Source organism: Podarcis filfolensis (genome assembly GCF_964270895.1).
Source record: "Podarcis filfolensis genome assembly, chromosome: 15".
Taxonomy (NCBI): domain Eukaryota; kingdom Metazoa; phylum Chordata; class Lepidosauria; order Squamata; family Lacertidae; genus Podarcis; species Podarcis filfolensis.
This window is the reverse complement of record NC_139618.1, coordinates 37,533,534-37,547,481: the sequence shown is the minus strand read 5'-3', so window position 1 is coordinate 37,547,481 and position 13,948 is coordinate 37,533,534. Positions and strand designations below refer to the sequence as shown.

The 13,948-nt window shown below is 48.3% G+C and overlaps 1 protein-coding gene across 1 annotated transcript in view; it reads right to left on the bottom strand.

The window, feature by feature from the left end:
* The window catches only part of LZTS1 (leucine zipper tumor suppressor 1), a 56,717-nt gene extending 55,252 nt beyond the window's left edge, over nt 1–1,465 (bottom strand). Inside the window, exon 1 of the mRNA XM_083588663.1 lies at nt 1,395–1,465. The gene's annotated coding sequence lies outside the window, so the exon portion shown is untranslated. The remainder of the gene's footprint in view (nt 1–1,394) is intronic.
* Between the last annotated feature and the right edge of the window lie 12,483 nt (nt 1,466–13,948).

Here is a 13,948-nt window from a genome sequence, read left to right as displayed (position 1 = left end):
CAGGGGGCTGGGAAGCGCCCCCTGGCCAGCCTTGGGAGCTTGTAACCAGAACTGCAAGCCTTTGGGAGGCAGAGACACACAAGGACATCAGAGGAGGGTGGGAAGAAAAGAAGGACAGGGGCCAGTGTTCCACATGGCACCCCTGACCATCATTCAAGGCACCCCAGGGTGCCACAGCACACTGGTTGAAAACCACTGCTGTAAGCTATTCATGCAACTGGCTCACAACAGCTTATCTTTTGCAACTGGTCTAGAGGTCCAAACACAGCTTCTTCTAGAATTGGTGCCATAAAGAAAGAAAGCTGCCCTACCAGCTCAAACAATTTGTCCATTTATTATCTATTCTCCCTTTTAGTCTACTGAATTTAACCTATTGATGTTACCTATCATCACTTACCCCTATTATCTAGATTCTCTATTATCCCTTTTATCTACTCTGCCAGGAGTTCTCCAGGGTTTTCTCTACCACCTGGCTATACAACCCTTTTACCTAGAAATACCCCAACCAAAAGCTGAGACCTTCTGCATGCCAAGCAGGTGCTCTGTCACTGAGGTATGGTCCCTCCCCCTCAGCACTGAGCTATGCTCCCCAAATCATGCCGCCTATTGAAGACACACTGTGTGCAAGTGCCGTCAACAAATGCTGGCTATGTCCAGCACCACCTTATTAGAACAGCCCTGAGTATCGTTATCAGATGCTCGGCGCGACTTGTGCGCCAGGCGTTATTTCTGAAGACATGCACTTCTCCCCTGTGCCCTGAGCAGTCTGCATTCCTGGCACAGGAAACACAATGCTCTCCCAACTGTGAGAACAGCACACCGGGCACAGACTTGTTTTTTTGCGCATACCAATGTGCCGGCACAGGCAGCCCATGTCTGGTGTGGGTGGGTGGGTTCGTTCCTGCAAGAGCTGTCCATGCGCTAAGTTGTTCATTGGACCCACCTTGGGAAACCGTTGCTACCTACCCAAACCCCTGTGATGTGTGGCGCGCGCGCGCACGGGGCACATGATGGATGCTGTCTGGTTTTGTCTGTCTGCTTCTGTTTACACAACATACCCCTTCCCCGCCCCGCAGGAGACGGCGGTCGGAGCAGCAATCAAAAGCACCCGAATTGGAGCGAGCGTAGCAGCGCACCTGCTTTTTGCGCGCACAAACGTCCCGGGTTCGATCCCCGGCGCGTCTCCAGGTAAGAGACCGCAACAGAGCCGTGGACACCGTGGACCCTGGCGAGCAAAGATGCTCTGCACTCCCTACGAGGCAGCTCCCGCCGTTTTGTCCCTAATGCGCGACCGAGACGCGCTTCCCAGCCCGGGCTAATCCCACCCCACGCCCCGCGTCCCAGCCTCCTCCCGCCCCGGGCTCGGGTCCTGCTTCTCCGCGCGCCGCCCTCACCTGAAGCTGCCTCTCCGCTGCAGCCTGCTGCCACCTCCGGAGCGCCCAGCACGGGCGATCGCGCCGCCGCCGCCGCCGCCTCCTCCTCCTCCTCTCGCCGCGGGCCCGGCCAGGGCTGCTCCTCTCGCGCCGCGCCGCCACTTGCACGGAATTGGCCAGGCGGGAGAGGCGCCGCGCGCGCGCGGGCGGGGGAGAGCGAGGAGGGCGGTGCGGCTTTTGCATACGCGGCGCTAATTGGCTGCTCCATCGACTCTGGGCACGCGGCGAAGGGGAGACGGGCGCGCCTCGGGCGCCTCCGGCAGCTGCCCTGCGCGTGACGGAGAGCAGGGGAAGGGCGCGCGGGCGGGCGGGGGAGGAGGAAGGGCCGGCAAGCAGAGGAGTCCCCAAGGGGCGGCACGTGCCGGCTGCCCTCGCTGGCAGGGAGGGAGGGAGGGAGGGAGGGATAGGGTCCCATGTGGGATAGAGACGGAGGGCGGGGAAGGAGATAGGCTGAGCCAGCTTTGCACGCACCACGTCTCCTGCTGGATGTTGTTGTTGTTTAGTCATTTAGTCATGTCCGACTCTTCGTGACCCCATGGACCAGAGCACGCCAGGCACTCCTGTCTTCCACTGCCTCCCGCAGTTTGGTCAAACTCATGCTGGTAGCTTCGAGAACACTGTCCCACCATCTCGTCCTCTGTCGTCCCCTTCTGCTTGTGCCCTCCATCTTTCCCAACACCAGGGTCTTTTCCAGGGAGTCTTCTCTTCTCATGAGGTGGCCAAAGTATTGGAGCCTCAGCTTCAGGATCTGTCCTTCCAGTGAGCACTCAGGGCTGATTTCCTTCAGAATGGATCGGTTTGATCTTCTTGCAGTCCATGGGACTCTCAAGAGTCTCCTCCAGTACCATAATTCCAAAGCATCAATTCTTCAGTGATCAGCCTTTTTGATGGTCCAGCTCTCACTTCCATACATCACTACTGGGAAAACCATAGCTTTTACTATACGGACCTTTGTTGGCAAGGTGATGTCTCTGCTTTTTAAGATGCTGTCTAGGTTTGTCAAGTAATAATAATAATAAATTTTATGTATACCCCGCCCTCCCCAGCCAAGACCGGGCTCAGGGCAGCTAACAACCAATAATAAAAACAAGTTGATTAAAATGCAATTTAAAAAACAAGATTAAAATACAACATTCTCCCACCTTGCAAACTCTCCCCTTCCCTCCAACGCATCTCTCCCCCCCCCCCATTGCATTCAGTGGGGGAAAGGGAGGTGGGGTGCGGGTAGCGGGGGTTGTGATACAAAGCTTTATAGAGGTACAGCGGGTCCCCGATTCAAGGTTATAGCAGGTGTGTTTCTTGTCATCTTGTGGATTTTTCTTTCTTTCAAGGATCAGAGTGATTATGGTTCTTTTAGATTCCGCCTTAATTTGGGGAAGGCAGACGCCAAGCTGGTTTTGTTTCGGGTTCTGCAAATGAGGAGGAGAGGAGGCGTCGAGTGGGCAGCTAGAGCCGCTGCCTGGCCGTGTTGGCAGCGCTGAGCTCGGTGGAGCGAGCGATCTGACTGTCGATAAGACAGCTTCCTATGTTTGGGGGAAGGGGCCGGGCTCAGCGATATAGAGTCTCCTTTACGTGCAGAAAGGTTCCAGGTTCGATCTGCTGCGTCTCTGGGCAGGACTGGGAGAAACGCTTTACCTGAAATCTTGGCGAGCCTCTGCCAGCCAGTGTAGACAATAGGGACCTGGATGAACCCATGCCCTGACTCTATGAGGCAGTTTCATGGCGCCTGTCTGTGAACACGAAATACAACTTTCATGTTGAGAGAACTTTCCTGTTTTCTCTGAATGCAAGTGCAGTTTGGGGTAATCTTAGATTTGGGATGAAAAGTGTGGTATCCGTGTTTGTCCTCAGAGTAAACCCTAATGCAGGCATAGGCAAACTCTGCCCGTCAGACGTTTTGGGACTACAACTCCCATGATCCCTAGCTAACAGGACCAGTGGTCAGGGATGATGGGAATTGTAGTCTCAAAACATCTGGAGGGCCGAGTTTGCCTATGCCTGCCCTAATGGACATATCTAATTTAGATTCATTAATTTCAATGAGTCTACTTTGTTTAGAACTTACTTAGATGCAACCTGGTGTGTACTACTTCAAAATGTGACAGGTCAGCATTCCTGCATTTGTGAACCCTCTTGTTCATTCTGCTAGGTTGGCTTCTGTCCTGAAGTCCTGCCCTGGTTGCATCACTGAGTGGTAGAGGAGGAGAGCTTCTGCCTAGCTTTGGTGTGAGTAAAGGTAAAGGTAAAGGGACCCCTGACCATTAGGTCCAGTCGTGGCCGACTCTGGGGTTGCGGTCCTCATCTCGCTTTATTGGCTGAGGGAGCCGGCGTACAGCTTCCGGGTCATGTGGCCAGCATGACTAAGCCGCTTCTAGCAAACTAGAACACCACATGGAAACGCCATTTACCTTCCCGCCGGAAGGGTACCTATTTATCTACTTGCACTTTGATGTGCTTTCGAACTGCTAGGTGGGCAGGAGCAGGGACTGAGCAACGGGAGCTCACCCCGCCGCGGGGATTCGAACTGCCGACCTTCTGATTGGCAAACCCTAGGCTCTGTGGTTTAACCCACAGCACCACTAGATGGGGCATTCCTTGGTCTGGACCTGGAAGGGTCTTCTAACCTCCTGAATTTGAGCCATGGAGAGCCTGAATTTGATTCCTGGAAATTGGTTTCTGGAGGGGCTCAGCCATGGAACATACGAAAGAATAATTAAGGAAGTCTATGAGCATGTGCAAAATGCCTTTCCTTCTTTCTTCATCTCCCCGCCCCCCCATCCAGAACACACAGAAGGGCTGACTTTCAGTTTCAGCAAACGTGCAGAGGATCAGGGCAGGGAATCTTTTCTCCATGGAGGGCCATTGACCCATGGAAACAGAAATCTTGGGGCCTAGGGCCAACCGTGGATGGAGCCAGACCTGATAGTTGGCTGGAGGAGCTGAAGTCAAATGTGGGTGGAGCCAGAGCCAAATGTGGGTGGGATCATCTTTCTATCTCTCTCTGCCAGACCCTCTCAGTCTATTCCTCCTGCCCTCTTTGCTTTCTGCCTCTCATCAACACTCTCTCATCTCCGCTTACATAATACCCATGGCTCTTGTCATGCTGAAACCGCAGCCTGTCTTTTCATAAGACATTCTGGATAATGGCCAAGAGTATTCCCAACATGCACAAACATTTGGGTCTGCCTTTAGCACAAGCGCACTGTAAACACAACCTCGCAGCCTCTGCCTTCCACACTGGGGAACGGGATGCTTTTGAGGACATACTCATCAAGCCCTCCTACGCCGCACCCTCTGCCAGACACAAAACAAGGGGAGGAGATGGGGCGGATCCAGAACAATATTCCCCACAAGACCGTGTTGCATACTAATCCCAGGAGTTGTCTGCACAAGCTCCGAAAGGCAAAGGAAATGCTGGAAGATGGCAAAACCGGTGCAACCTGTAGTAACCCCTGGAATTTTGACAGACATTGCACTGAGAGCAAACCTGGTGCAAGCCAGTATTTGAGACTGCATCTATAAAGCTCCCGGGCAGCTGCCTTTTGCCAGGTCAAGCTATTTGTCTGGCCATCCTAGCATTGCCCACTCTACAGCATGGGATGAAAGGGTTGAAACACTAATATCCACATCCCCATAGACCTGATTGTTATCCTGCCCTTCCCTGTGACTCCTATTATGATTTGTTTTGGTTTGCATTCATAAGTGAACTGACTTAGTACACACCTTTTGAAGCAACATATGAACCTAAAGAGGGCCAGCCATAAAAATTTGCACATGCAATTCTCCAGCCAGGTAATGTGTACAAATATGCCTGAACTTGGGTACCGTATTTTTTTCTCTATAACCCACTTTTTCCCGAATGCAGGCTGCGCAGCTATCCCAGAAGCCAGAACAGCAAGAGGGATTGCTGTTTTTGCTGCACAGCGATCCCTCTTGCTGTTCTGGCTTCTGGATTCAGAATTTTTTTTTTTCTTGTTTTCCTCCTCCAAAAGCTAGGTGTGTCTTATGGTCTGATACGTCTTATAGAGCGAAAAATACGGTAATTTGTGCAGAAAAAAATCATATATTCGTGAAAGCAGCATTTAAAAATGCATTGTATTTGGGAAAATTGTTTTGTAAAAATCTATGTATTAGGCAAAATTTCATGTGGAGGTAGATTTGCACTACAACACTGCTGAATTTTCACGAGGACTTTTTTTTTAAAAAAAAATGCAAACTGGAAATGTGGAGAAATGAACTTAAGGGTGGAAAAATAGAGAGACCAAAATGGATCAATTTGCCTATCACGTATTGTGATGGGGGGAAAATAGATGCACAAGGGAATGTGCAGTTTGGTCTGTTGTACTCCATCCTTTAAGACCACCTAAAACTTTCCTTGTTACTGCACTGTCTGTGCCCTAAGACTGCACACTAAGGGCACACCATTCTCCAGGGCTGCCCTGAAACTGTGGTGCCCAAGAAAGGCCAAGAGTTTTCCAGAAGAATTGCAATGACCTTTTAAATTCAAGCTGGGCTTTGAAAAGCCAGACAAACACGTAGTAACTTTCTTTATAAGTACATTTCCTTTACTGCATTGCATGTTTGGTTCGCATCCCTATGCTAAGCACGTTTACTTGGAAGCAAAGTTTCATTTATTTCAGTACAACTTGCAAATGCATCTGTATAGGATTCCTATGGTTTTAAGCATGTCTGCTCAGAAATAAGGCATGCAGAGGTCTGTGGGGATCTCACATTCATTAGTCCTTAGGATTGCAGCTTTCATTACACAGTCAGTGCGTCCAAGCCATCATCAAGACTGCCACTATTGTTGGGTGGGATTCAATCCCATAGTGGCAACTGTGAAGAAGGTACATCTTGGGGAGAATCTCAAGAGCCAAATAGATAGGCTTTGAGGGCCACATTCTGCTCCTGGAGCTCCAGCTCCTCACCCCTGATATAGGGTGTATGGGATAGAATTGTTCTGTTCAGCTGCAGATTCATAGATTATCAGCAAACAGCACCTCTTTCCTTTGCTTTGCTGCATTCTTTGCCCCAGGGTGAAGAGCAGTCATTAGCTTACACTGGATGTTGATTCATCTCCTTGGAATGTGCTGACTGAAGGGGCCTGTGGTTCTCCACTGGTGACCCTCTGGTGTCGTGCTGTTTGCCTTCTGGTCAGGTGTGCAGCTGGAACAGCCACACCTTTATTTATTCCTGGAGAACAGAACCAAAATCAGCCACATTTCTGCGGTTTCTGCTTTTAATCAGACCCAGACATCAGTGTTGGCTGGAAAGAAAGAAAGAAAGAAAGAAAGAAAGAAAGAAAGAAAGAAAGAAAGAAAGAAATTCTCTGTGGTTGTGCTTTCAGCTCTTGAAAACACTGAAGACAGCAACAGGAAAAAGGAAGGATTGTAAACAGTGCTGTTTTTCTAGAAAAAGAGGTGCCAGAACTCACCATGAACACCTCCCTTGTTCTCTTATCATGGCAATGGCGCCCACCTGAGAGGTGCTAGAACTGAATTCCAGTGAGTTCCCGCTGGGGAAAAAAGACCTGGTTGTACACATGTTTTCAAGCTCACCACGATATGTGCTTCCCCTAGACCAGTGGTTCTCAACCTATGGGTCACCAGGTATTGTTGGACTACAACTCCCATCATCCCTGAGCTCTGGCCTTGCTAGCTAGGGGTGATGGGAGTTGTAGTTCAACAACACCTGGGGACCCACAGGTTGAGAAAGGCTGCCCTAGACCATTTATGCTTCTGAATACCATTTGCTGGAAACTGCAGGAGGGGAAAGTGCTGTTGTGCTCATGTCATGCACATGGGCTCTTCCCATAGGCATCTGGTTGGCCACTGCGGGAACAGGATGTTGGACTTGATGTGCCAATGGCCAGCAGGATCTTCTTGCATTCTTAAGGTCCATGGTGGGCATTGCCCGGCTGTTCCCAACTCCCAAACCATGCAAAGCAGCCTTTCTGTTATTTTAGCTGTTGCAGCCTAGCTAGCTCCTTGACTCACTGGCGGTTGGCATGCGCTGCACAATGCCACATGCTGCCTTCTTGCCTTGAAAGCAGCCAGACGGGAGCTGCTATTTTGAGCTGGAAAATGGGAAAGGGAAACATGACAGGGTTTGTTTTGTGGGGAGAGCAGACAAACTAATGGGATTCCATTCAGAAGGGGAGAAAGCAAACCAAAAGGAGAAGGCAGTTAAAATGGGTCACCTTTTCCTTTCCATCTTACTGAAGGGGCAGGCAACATATTTGGCCTGAAGGAAGGGATGACGGGGACAAATTCAGCTTGGTTTGCATTTTTAAGGTGAAACTCCCCTCTCCTATACACAAAAATTGCACTTGAAATGAATTGTAGCTGTCCTTCAGAATTCACATTTTCCCCAATTTTGTGGTGCAGTTTGCCATGCCAAAAAGGGTTGTGTGTACAAAAGGGCATATATTAGGCAGAAGTGGGCATAAAGAGGCATATCTATTTTTAAAAAATGCATTGTGCTTGCAAAAAGTATGTACGTTAGACAATGTTGCATACAGAAAATGTGTATATTAGGAGAAATGCTGATAGTTTTTCATGCAGATTAAAAGAACAACAACTGAGGTGGTAAAGTGAACTGAATTTCAGTTTTGAAAAACGGGAAACAGAGAAACCCAAGCTGAATGATTCATCCTCCTTGAGGTGTGTGTGTGTGTCACATCTGGGTATGGGAATTATATAGTGGGCCATAAATAACTCTGCAAACAGTACATACTTAGAAGCTCCAGGCTACAGGGCCGCCCTTACCATTGGCCAGAGTGAGGCCGATGCTCAAGTGGCAGGTGGTGGTGGGTGGGGGGCAGGGGCAAGGACACTCCTGTGTTTGCCACAGCACTTGCCCTGCACCCCTAAGCTAGCCTGCTGTCTTGTGCTATGGTGAGGAATGCTGTCACATCACCAAAGTTGAAGTAAGATTCAGTTCTCATTCTGGTCAACTTCTGTACATCAGTGGGCAGGAGGCACTATCCTCTCCTTCATCTCAGGCAGCAAAGTGTCTTGGGTCAGCCCTGCAGAATCACATGCCATGGTGATGTGTCAATGTTTCTAGATAGTGACTGGTTTGTAACTCTATGTAGGGGCTGTCGTGGGTACAATGGGTACTCTGAGCTGGTCTCTTCAATCCTGGCAGTGGAGGAGCCAAGTAGAAGTAAGTAGACTGGGCTATCATCAGTTAAGAAAAGTTCTGATGGGTGCAATTTGGTCTGTAGTTCAAATTAATTGAAATCTTCCCATGAGTTTTTAATGACTCTTTCATAATGTGTTTGTGCTGGTCCTCCCTTTATTCCATGGCTGAGCAATGTGCTGCTCTTTATCTTCCTTGCTTTCTATCTTGAGAAGTAAGGTAAAGGTAAAGGGACCTCTGACCATTAGGTCCAGTCGCGGACGACTCTGGGGTTGCGGCGCTCATCTTGCTTTACTGGCCGAGGGAGCCGGCGTACAGCTTCCGGGTCATGTGGCCAGCATGACTAAGCCGCTTCTGGCGAACCAGAGCACCACACAGAAACGCCGTTTACCTTCCCGCCAGAGTGGTACTTATTTATTTACTTGCACTTTGACGTGCTTTCGAACTGCTAGGTTGGCAGGAGCAGGGACCGAGCAACAGGAGCTCACCCCGTCGTGGGGATTCGAACCACCAACCTTCTGACTGGCAAGCCCTAGGCTCTATGGTTTAGACCACAGCGCCTACCTGAGAAGTAGCCAGGTTCATATTTGCATTTCCTCCACCAATGCCTTCTTCTGCGTCCCAAATATAAATTCCACCCCCCCAAAACTGCTGATCTGCAAGTTGGAGCTCGCCCTGTCTCCGCTTCTTGCATTTTTAGACAGTCTGACTCTTTTGTACATTGCCTCGCCCTAAAAAAATCACCTGGAGGATTTCTCAGGAAGCAGCAACTCTGAGATGATCTGGCGAAGGAGTGCAGGAGCGCAGGGAGAGCTCACTGGGTTTCCTTGTTCCTTGATAGCTGCACCTCAAGTCAAACTTGCAGGGAACTTTCTCATGCACTCAAACCCAACCCTAAGCAGGATCTCGCTGTGCATCGTCTGATGAAAGGTGAAGTCTCTTCTTCTTGATTTAAGAGGGTCCCTTTTGTGGGGGGTCTTTGTCTCCCCCAATAAAGACCTGACTGATAGTACAGAGTTGGAAGGGATCACGATTATCATCTAGCTCCAACCCCCTGCAGCACTGGGATCTTTCACCCAACTCATGACCTTGAGCCTGTTCCTTTGTTGTGGAGAAAGATGAATTAAAGACATAGGAAAAAGAAATACTGTAGCAGTGGTGTTGGTTTTTTTAATGGCATGCTTTTAACAAGATAAATCATGATTAACAAGATGAATAATGTACTTTATGAAGTGACAGGGAGAGGGAGAATGTGGGATGATCCCTGAGGTGATGGCACAAGCCTTTCCACAGGTAATCAATTATGGCGAACAGCTCATTCATAGCATTTGGTTGTAGGCATTCATGCAAACTACAGTTATCCGAAGTCAAACTGTTTTGTATCAGATTAATGAGAAAGTTTGGTAGGTGTAGGGATGGCTATGGACAACCAAGTGGTCTTTGGTAGTCTCCTTCCTACACTGGTGACACCAGGTTGGCTTACAGTTGGCAGATGGCAGTCCAGCAATCTGCTATGGATGCTGCAAGTTATTCAGCCACCATTAATCACCCACAATTCCTCCAACAGATAATCACTTCAGGGCATTGTGCATAACTAAAATGGTATGCGCCTCACAGCCACAATCACCTGGTGTGTGTGTGTGGCCCCCATCAGTCACACAGCAAGTCACCTTGCTAATGACACAATTTCCAGACTCCCACTTTATGGAACAAGCTAGAGAGGCAAGACCCCTAACCATAGAGGGCATTCTTCAAAGAGGGTGGAACGACAACATCTTCTGGGTCTCCTGGATGGGGACTTTTTTTTTAGAAGGCATTCATTGTGGGGCAGCCTGGCTGAGTAAAGAGAGTAAAGAGAAAGGATAAGGAGGCAGAACTGACAATTGAGGAAACAGATGGAAGGTAAAACAATGGGCAGAATGGTTGCCTTCCCCCACAGCCTCCATAAATGGTGCAGAGACTGTTGTTAGCACAATATATCCTGCTCTGCGGGCCTCGAAGATCACAGAAAAAATGGGCAAGGTCAAGCTGTCTCTCCTGAGGCTGGGTGGGCCAAGTCAACTGTTGTAGTTAAGTCTCTTGAAGCTGAGATCAGGGAAGTCAGGACCATAGACAGCTCCTAGCAAGCCCAGATGACTTGAGCTTGTCCTCCAACCATGACTATAAAGGGATGTTGTTTCAGTAGAGAACTGAAGGCTGCTGAAGCTTTTTATAGGCTGACAAGGTCTGTACTCTAGTTGGCCCTGCCTACCTGGAGGGGCTGCATGATTTTGTGCCTGTGAGCTTCTGCAAGGAAAAGATGTTGAATGTGCTGGAGGTGAAGCCGCCTTCTGAGACTGAAGACAATGGTGAGTTCACATCCTCATGATGAATTTTTATGAGAACTTTTGTTAGAAAAATGCAAACTGGTGTGGAAATGTGGAGGACTGAACTTAAGACTAGAAAAAAATGAGAAACAGAGGGGAACTGAAGTTGACAGATTCACCCACTCCTTGTCCCAACAGCTCAGAGTTAGAGGGAGGAGGTTTCCTAGAAGATTTGAGCCCTGACACCTCTTTCCCCAGAAACTGCTGTGTATATAAACCACCCCCGTTAAAGTGGCTGGGTGTCTGAAAGCACTGGTTGCTGTTGGAAACACCAATCAAGGCTTTCATCCTATGCATATTTACCTTAGAGTAAGTGCCATTAAAAACAAGGAGACTTGTGAGTAGAGGAGCATAGGATAGCACTGTAAAGACATAAATATAGATCCTGCAAGCACATTTACTAGAAATAATAACAAAGATGCAAATCTCCCCCAAATGCACACAAATAACAGATGATGATGTGAGAAGGAAGATCAGGAAGAAATATCTCCATGATTTTTTAAAAAGAGATTTCACTGCACTTTTTTGTTAAACGCTATTTATTGTACTATTTTTCTTCTATCTTTTGGAGTAAAGGGTTTACAAGGTATTTTAGTTTTGTTTTTAAATCCCCATGCACATTTTCATTCCTTCTAGGATTTTATTACCCAGTGGCACTGAAATGAGTGCTGTTCAGCTTGACTATGCCATTTTATTTTCCCGCAATTCTCAGGTGCAATGCTCTTTGAGGGGCATGAGGGAAAGGGAAATGGTGGGTGACTCATTGAACCAGCCACCCAGTGAGTTGGTTTCACCAGGACAGGTGGTTTCTCCTGCCAGGGCACTTTAGCCCCTGACTGAGGCTACCAAGTGGTGGTTCTGGCCCTGGGTATAATGCAATAAATCAGCAAAGCAGAGGAATGAAAGGAAAGAAAAGCAGGACCCAAACAAGGGATTGGAAATCTCTCTTAAGGAGCAGAACCACCGGAGTCAACTGCCTAAAAACTAGAAGCAACAGAACAAACACTTCTACCAAGGGAGGACATCTCTTCAGCTTTGATACCACTGCTAAACCATCCCACAACTAAAGGAGAAACTTCCACAGTCTGGGTGCCTCTGTTCCAGTACTCCTGATGGCAAAGGACATTTGTTGCCTGAGATGGACAAGATGCAACCCTTATTTCATGGATGGAAACTGACCAGATAGCAGCTGGATCTTACTTCAAGACTGGCAACAGGACAGTGTCCTCCACACAATCTAAATTTAAATTAAATTTAAATTCCTAGGAGTTTATCTCAGTGAAGACCTTACTTGGAAAATAAATACAACCCGGGTGGTTAAGAAAGCCCAACAGAGACTCCATCTCCTCAGAGTATTGCAGAAGAACGATGTCAATCAACATTTGATGATCTCCTTCTACCGGTCAACAATGGAAAGTGTCCTTTCATACTGCATCACAGTGTGGTAAGTTGGTTTGACATCAACTGATAGGAAGTGCCTACAGAGGATGGTGAATACAGCACAAGATATTATGGGCTGTCCTGTGAATCTGCTGGATGACATCACGGAAGAACATTGGCTCAGGAGAGTGAGGAAAATTCTCAGGGATGATTCACCCCCTGGCCGGCATTTTCTTGATCTCCTGCCCTCAGGCAGAAGATGTAGAAGCATGACTAGTCACACCAACAGGGTAAAGAACAGCTTCTGTCCATGGACTATTAGGCTGCTGAATGAAAAGATAACAACAGGGCAACCGACTTTCGGGTTTGGTGTGTGTGTGTGTGTCAGTAAACGAGGGGACTTGAGACTAAGAGAGCTGAGTGGGGGGTGCGCGTGTAATCTCACTGTATGAAAGTTGTACAAGTGACAATAAAGTATTTCTCTTTGTATGGGCAGCATGGTTTTTCAGGGGAGGCTGCATGGAGCATAGACACAGTTGTGCCCCTCAGCACCTTGCCACTGCTCCCCATTCCCCAGCACCTGCTGCCTGAGGAGCAGGAGCCTAACTCTAACAGTAGGGCTGGCTCAAGGTCCCAGTGCAAGGCCTCCACAAAGGTCTTTGAGGCATGGGCTAGTTCTTACGGCCGAAGCAGATGATACATGAGTTATCATCAATGAAGTCCATTGTGGCCATGCCAATGGTAGGGCTGGCTCTGTCCCAAGGACCAAGGAAAATCATGGAAGCATGGGCAGGTTCCTAATGGAGAAGCAGGCGATACTTGGGATATCATCAATGAGGCTCCCCGTAGCCATGTTTAAATCCTCAGTTCCCAAAGCAAACGTCAGCAGCTGCCCACATCTCCAGACTTCCCCTCTGGATCAAACAGGTGGCTCTCTAGCAGCTCCATCTCAGTAGGAGAAAATTGTCATTTTGCTTCTGCAAAACCCTGAGATTATTTTGTCTTCTCTGAAAGAGCTCGTCAGCGTTCCTAATTGCTGCCGCCCACATGCATCACGGCGTGCCTGCGAGAGGCAGCTAAAAAGAGAAGCTGGCTCTTGCCAGGCTGTCAAGCCCAGGCCCAGAGCTCTTGTTCAGCTCCTCTAATGAAGCCTTGGCGTTCCTGATATGGAACAGCTGGCCCAGAACAGCATATACATTCAACAAACAAACAAACAAAAACAGAAAACAAGATAAAAACCAATAAGCAACAGAAACAAGGACATCAGATTCCTCCTGAAACAAATCAAGTTTCTTCCAGTTCCCTGGGATGTTTCCCCCAGGAAACAGCTTCCACAGGCCAAATAAAAGGATAAGTGAAATAAGCACAATTTTCCTGGGCTCTCAAAATAGAGATGCCCAAACTGAGTAGGGGTGGGGGCAGGGGTCGAATTTGCTCAATTCCCATTTTAATGTAACCCTATCTAATTTGCATTCCCTTAACCAATAAGCAAACCGGAAGACAGCAATCCTTTGAAACCTGCACTTCCCTGGATTTTGTGATGTATTTCTTTAGCCAAAAAGTGTGCACAAAACAACATTACATTTGGGGAAATTGTTTGCAAATATGCTTAAAAAATGCATACGA